Source organism: Lagopus leucura, unplaced genomic scaffold, assembly GCF_019238085.1.
Source record: "Lagopus leucura isolate 7727_CA_CO unplaced genomic scaffold, USGS_WTPT01 Super-Scaffold_100009, whole genome shotgun sequence".
Lineage (NCBI taxonomy): Eukaryota > Metazoa > Chordata > Aves > Galliformes > Phasianidae > Lagopus > Lagopus leucura.
The window spans coordinates 727949-733948 of NW_024962266.1; positions in this window are offsets into that span (position 1 = coordinate 727949).

Genomic DNA, 6000 nt, shown 5'->3' on the forward strand with positions numbered 1-6000 from the left:
TTATTGTAATATTTTCTTTATATTTTTTTTCCTTCTGCTAACATAAGTGTTTTTATATTTTTTACGTTATAGTATGTACTTTCTCTGTTTTATGGCAGTGTTTTATCATGCGTTATACAGTTTATGTTATTGCAGTGTTATCAGACAAAAAGAAACACTTACTGTACTTGGCGCCTGCTATTTTTACTTTGATCATTTATGTGGTGCTTTCACTTTATTTTTTTGGTGAAGGTTATAGAACACCTCTGTATCTGGAAGCTCTCGGGATAGCTTACATGGAAGACATTCAAGGCTTTGCTTGTTAAGTCTTTCTTTTCAGTTATGTTAAAAACACAACTTCCTCAAGCAGCCCCATGTGTGAAAACAGCATTTCAGTCATTTTCCTACTGTTGTGTTCTGCTACCACCACATTACTGGATAGTTTGTGCTGCTGTGTGCACATCTGATTGCAGCGTGGGTTTGCGTGCTGCGTTTCTGCTGTCTTTAATCTCAGATTCCTTGAAAAACTGGCGAAAGTCAACATGTTCATTCCTTCTAGCTTGTTCAGATCAAATAGCTGTTGGTTTGTTGCTTCTGTTTGCTAAAAGCTGAGTACCTGCAGGTACTTCACAAACACAAGGACATTGTTTTCTCACTGGGGATTGTGTTGTCTGCCTGCAAGGGTAGTGGTTTCTCTGCCTCTGCTGAACCCAAAGTCATAATAACAAAACCTTGTTCCAACATCTTCAAACATTTGAAGTGTCTTTGACTCCCCAGAAGCTCATTGCCAAGTTCATAATTGTCATTTCACAGCAGTCTCAATAAAACCTCTTCTAATTTTATGCCCATAAACTTCAAGTAGAAAAATCCATCATGGTATGATGAGCAGTTTACAGATTGAAACCTATTTCAGGCCAGCTGTACAGCTGACAGATAATACTTCTAGTCTTACCCATCACATTAAAAATTATGTGAAGGGGGAATAGAAGTGAAAAACCGTACAAAACCCTTCCACTTCTGATAAGTGAGGAGAAACCAAGAACATATGCAACTTTTTGCTTAGCCGTCCTTCTAACTATTCTTGGTCTGTTTTAGCCCTGGGATCTTTAAAGGTCATTTCATCCAACTCCCCTGCAATGAGCAGGAACTTCCACAGCTCCATCAGGTGCTCAGAATGTGGTCTAACCTGGCCTTGAAAGTCTCCAGGTATGGGGCTCTCACCACATCTCTGGGCAACCTGCATCAGTGTCTTACCACCATCACTGTAAAAGACTTTTTCCTTATATCCAATCTCTCTTCTTTAAGCTTGAAGCCATTTCCCCTTGTCATCACCACAGACTCTGCTAAAGATTCTGTCCACTTCTTTCCTGTAGCTCCCCTTTAGATACTAACAGGCTGCTCTCAGGTCTCCCTGGAGCCTTCTCCAGGCTGAACAGCCCCAGCTATCTTGGCCTGTCCTCATAGTTGAGGTATTCCATCCCTTTTGTGGCCCTCCTCTGGATGCACTCCAGCAGGTCTACATCTCTCCTCTACTGAGGACTCCACACTTGGATGCACTGCTCCAGGTCAGGTCCCACAGTGCCAAGCAGAGGGGCAAGATCATCTCCCTTGCCCTGCTGGCCACATTTCTTCTTCAGTGATGGCACTCATCACTGATCTCCATCCAAACATGGAGTCATTGACCACCAGTCTCTGGACTCAATCCTGCAGCCAGTTCCTCATTCATCGAATAGTCCTCCCATAATATACATCTCTTTCCAATTTGGAGAGAAGGATGTTGTGAGGTACTGTGTCAAAGACCTTACTGCAGTCCAGTTAGGTGATAGCAGCAGCTCTTTTCTTGTCCACTGATGCAGTTACACTATCATAGAAGAGCACTTGGCTGGCTCTCTTGTTTCTCCTCCCTGACTTCCATGTGCCTTACAGTAGCTTCCAGGAGGATCCATTCCATGATCTTCCCTGGCACAGAGGTGAGACTGACATAGAGGCGTCATCCTTTTTACCTTTTTAAAAATGGGTGTAATGCTGCCTTTTTCCAGTCACCAGGGATTTCACCTGATTGGCATGACTTCAAATATCATTTAAATATCTTTGTGACTACATCAAACAGTTTCCTCAGGACTCTGGGAGGCACCTCATCAGGACCCATAGACTGGTATGTGGTCATGAACCTGATCTTGCTCACTGTGAAAGGGATGTGGCTTCCCCAATCCCCTCCTTCCAAACCAATCCTTCGAGGGCTGTGACGTGAGCAGTTACTAGAGAAGACTGAGGCAAAAAGTTCTCAAGTACCTCAGCCTTCTCCTTGTCCATCATAACCAGCTTGCCTGTGTCACTCACTGGGGGGGTATGCCTTCCTGGACTTTCCTTTTCTGGTTGAGGTACCTATGAAAGCCTTTCTTGTTCTTCTTGGCACTCGTATCCGTATGTGTTTGGAGGAGGTTCTTCTCAAATGTATGCATGTTTGGAGGCAGATTCTCTCAAAATCTACTGAGAAGACTGTGGATATTGGATTGTAGAATGAGGAAAAAGAACTTTTCCCGGGCAGAGAGAATTGGGGTGGTTCATCCTGGAGAAGGCTCCAGGGGGACATTTTAGTGGCCTTCCAGTACCTGATGGGAAGCTGGGGAGGGACTTTTTATAAGGACAGGTAGTGACAGGACAAGGGGAAATGGCTTTAAACATGAAGAGAGTAGATTTAGACTAGATTTCAGGAAGATATTCCTTACTGTGAGGGTGCTGACACACTGGAACAGGTTGCCCAGTGAGTTTGCCCCCTCCCTGGAAGAACTCAAGGCCAGACTGGATGGGGCTGTGAGCAACCTGGTCTAGAGGGAGGTGTCCCTGCCTATAGCACAGGGTTGGAACTAGGTGATCCCTTCCAACACAAACCATTCTGTGGTTCTGTGATTTTGAGGGATGGCACTGGAAACTTTTTTTTTTTTAATTCTTTTTTAGCAACGGAAGTGAATGCTCAGAAAAAAATCCTATTAACCTGGAAAGCATGAGGGTGCAAAGATGTTGACCTCAAGATTGTTTGCATCAGCAAAGGGAAAATGAGTTTTGGCAGGGAACTGGGTCACAGCAAATGCGTTGTTTTGATCCAGCCTATTTTGTCTGCAACTTGAGAAGTGTAAACAGGCTCTGGGATTCTCTAACAGATTGGATCACCCACAGATCTCAGCTTTTGGAAAACCAGGAGGTTTGTTTCTGAGGTTCAACTGTTCTGCACAAACAAATGGATATGATTTTAGCAGCAAGGAGAAACAGGTTGTGCAACCAGACATTTACACACCACATGTTTGTCGATATTCAAACCAAAAGCATGTAGACATTTCCTGAAGCTGTAAATTCACCCATTGCTCTTAGTGCTTTTCACTTCACATGCGAGTTAGATTTGTGTATTAATCTGACTCACCCAATTAAGTTGTTATACACGGGCCCTTCTCACGCTAGGTAAAAGATCACCATAGCAAAGAATTCCCCATGACAACAAAAACACGAGACTGCTTGCATGCAAAGAAAAGGCAGTGAAAAGATACAGTCGGCAGAGTGGCCCATTCAGAATTCTGGCTAAGCAAAAAAATGACAATTTTCAGTACAACAGGATTGGCAATTTCTTATGTGATTGTTTAATCCCTGAGTGCTACGCTGCAAATTTGGCTCAAGCAGAAATTAGGGGCGGAAGCCTGCGCCAAAAGACTCCTGCTCCCTCTAGGTCTGGTTAGAAGAGATCTTGGAACAGAAGAGGAGATGGAAATAGCTCCATCAAACTGTTATGCCTTTGTTTTCCTTAGGCTCTTCCAGTTTCTTGGGGAATGGATGCTGACACAACGTTCTGCTTAAAAATCTGCCACCGTGTCAGAGCAGTTCTCCTCTGGTGCCGTGTCCTTGAAGCTTGTGGCTGAGCTAGAAACAGAAACACAAGTACTTTAGAATGATTTTTGGCCTTTCTGTTTCTCTCATTCTCAACCAGACGTATATTTAGGTGATTGAGCAGGGAGAAATAGGAGACAATGTTTTTATTCATGATGAAACAATAATTTCTGCCATTGCAGAACACAGAAGTTTTGCAGTTTCCTTCTTCCCATTTTCTACTTTATCACTGTACCTGTTCCTAACCTGATGTTTAATGGGACTGGTTGCTGGGACATCGCCTGCTCCACGGGAACACAAGCACTTGACCCTGCAGCACAGCAGATCTGTAAGCATTTGGGACGATGAGGTAATATCAGAGGCATGTTCCCCATCACACATTCAAGCATTTGTTTGCCAATTCGTTGTTTAGGGTGTGTTATGGAAAGCATGAGAAGGAATTGAGATGATGACATTAAAAGAAATTGAGGCAAGTATTTTGCCTGGCAACTAGAAACACTGATGCTTTGCAGCTGCTCAGGTTTAATACAAGTGCTTCCTTCTGGTCCAGTTTTGCCAAATCCTGAGGATTTACTGCAGGACGTTTATGTCTTATGGACAAACACTGTTATGACACTAACTAACTGATCACAGAAGCACACCAAGGTTGGAAAAGACCTACAAGATCATCCAGTCCAGCCATCAATGATGCTAGATGCCTGCAGAGATAGATGCAGCCTGCATGGCTAAGATAGTACCTCTGCGCTGGCAGACACAGATGTGAACGTCCAGCTGTTTGGCTACATGCTGCTGTTGGCAACCCCAGGGGAGCAAGCAAAATGTGTCTGAGCCCCATCCAACCCATGGAGCAAGGAGCCAGCAGTGCCTGTGCACCTCATGCTAGCAGGCCTCAAGCAGATTTGAATAACCACTGCACCAGAGACTGTTTTCACTTGTATGCCCATTCTGTGGTTACTTTTTTCAGGTGACAAGGGACTGCCAAATACCACACAGATAATCATTTGGTGGCTGGTGTTTAGAGCACACCTGTATCAGATATTCCCTTCTCTTCCTTTACTTTGGCACTGGAGCTCAGTGCTCTTTTTCTGAGTGTACTGTGCATAATGCTCTGCATTACTGCTCTTTTTGGAGCCTGAGCCGTGTTTCACATGCTAAGTCCAGTAAATGCTGCTCAGCAGAAAGCAGGCAGTGGCTCCAGAATGATGGCATGTCAGTGGCAGGAGGATGGCACACCAGGGCTGTGCACAGCAAGATACAGAGGCTGCTCCTGAGTGTTGGGTGGTCTTGGTTCCCCAAGGGTAAAATTTGTGCTCTTTCTACCTCCCTACTCTTCTAGGCACTTTTGAGACCAGATACAGAAGTGACACCTAGATCGGTGACATTTGTGTAATTAGGAGGATTTGTGAAGTCACCAATGGACAAAAGTTCCATCCAGGTGTAAAAGAAAAAGCAGATTCGTATCCATAAGTATAAATAACAGAGAAAAAGGTTGTAGGTAAATCACTGAGGGCAAGAGAATTTTTGGAAATCCAATTTCTTCTGAACCTGCTTGTTCCGTTTAAGCCATGTCAGAATAATAGAAATTTTCCCTTTATACTCAGTTGCAGTGAAGCAAGAAGATATTCTAAAAAGGCTTCTACCATCTAGTCAAGAAATACTGTCTCCTAGATGAAGAAAGCAGATGTATATTTGTGCAGATAAACATACACATTTAAAATTTATATTCAACTTACTGAACTGTAGATCAGAAGCAAACAAAGCTCACTTTCATACCTATGGAACACAGCATGTTTCAGCTAAAAACTACATTAAAAATAAAAATGATCATTGCCCCATTGGTGCATTTACGCAGGCGTCAGTGATGAGATCAGGGTCTGGCTTTTTGCTTGTGCATCATTTGATACTGCACAGTAGTGAAAAGAGCAGCAAAACATGATAAAAATTGTGCTTTAGTCTGCATAAAGTGGTAAAACTGAAATGATGTTAAAAACAGGTAAACAGAAACACTGATTTTTCTTATGTCAGTTTCATGCAGGAAAACAGGCAGAAAGCATCTCTGAGTCTGCAACCTCAGCTGCTTCGTACAGCATATGCTGTAACTTAGCTGTTTTCCTTATGAGCAACAGTAACTGCCTGCCTATCCAA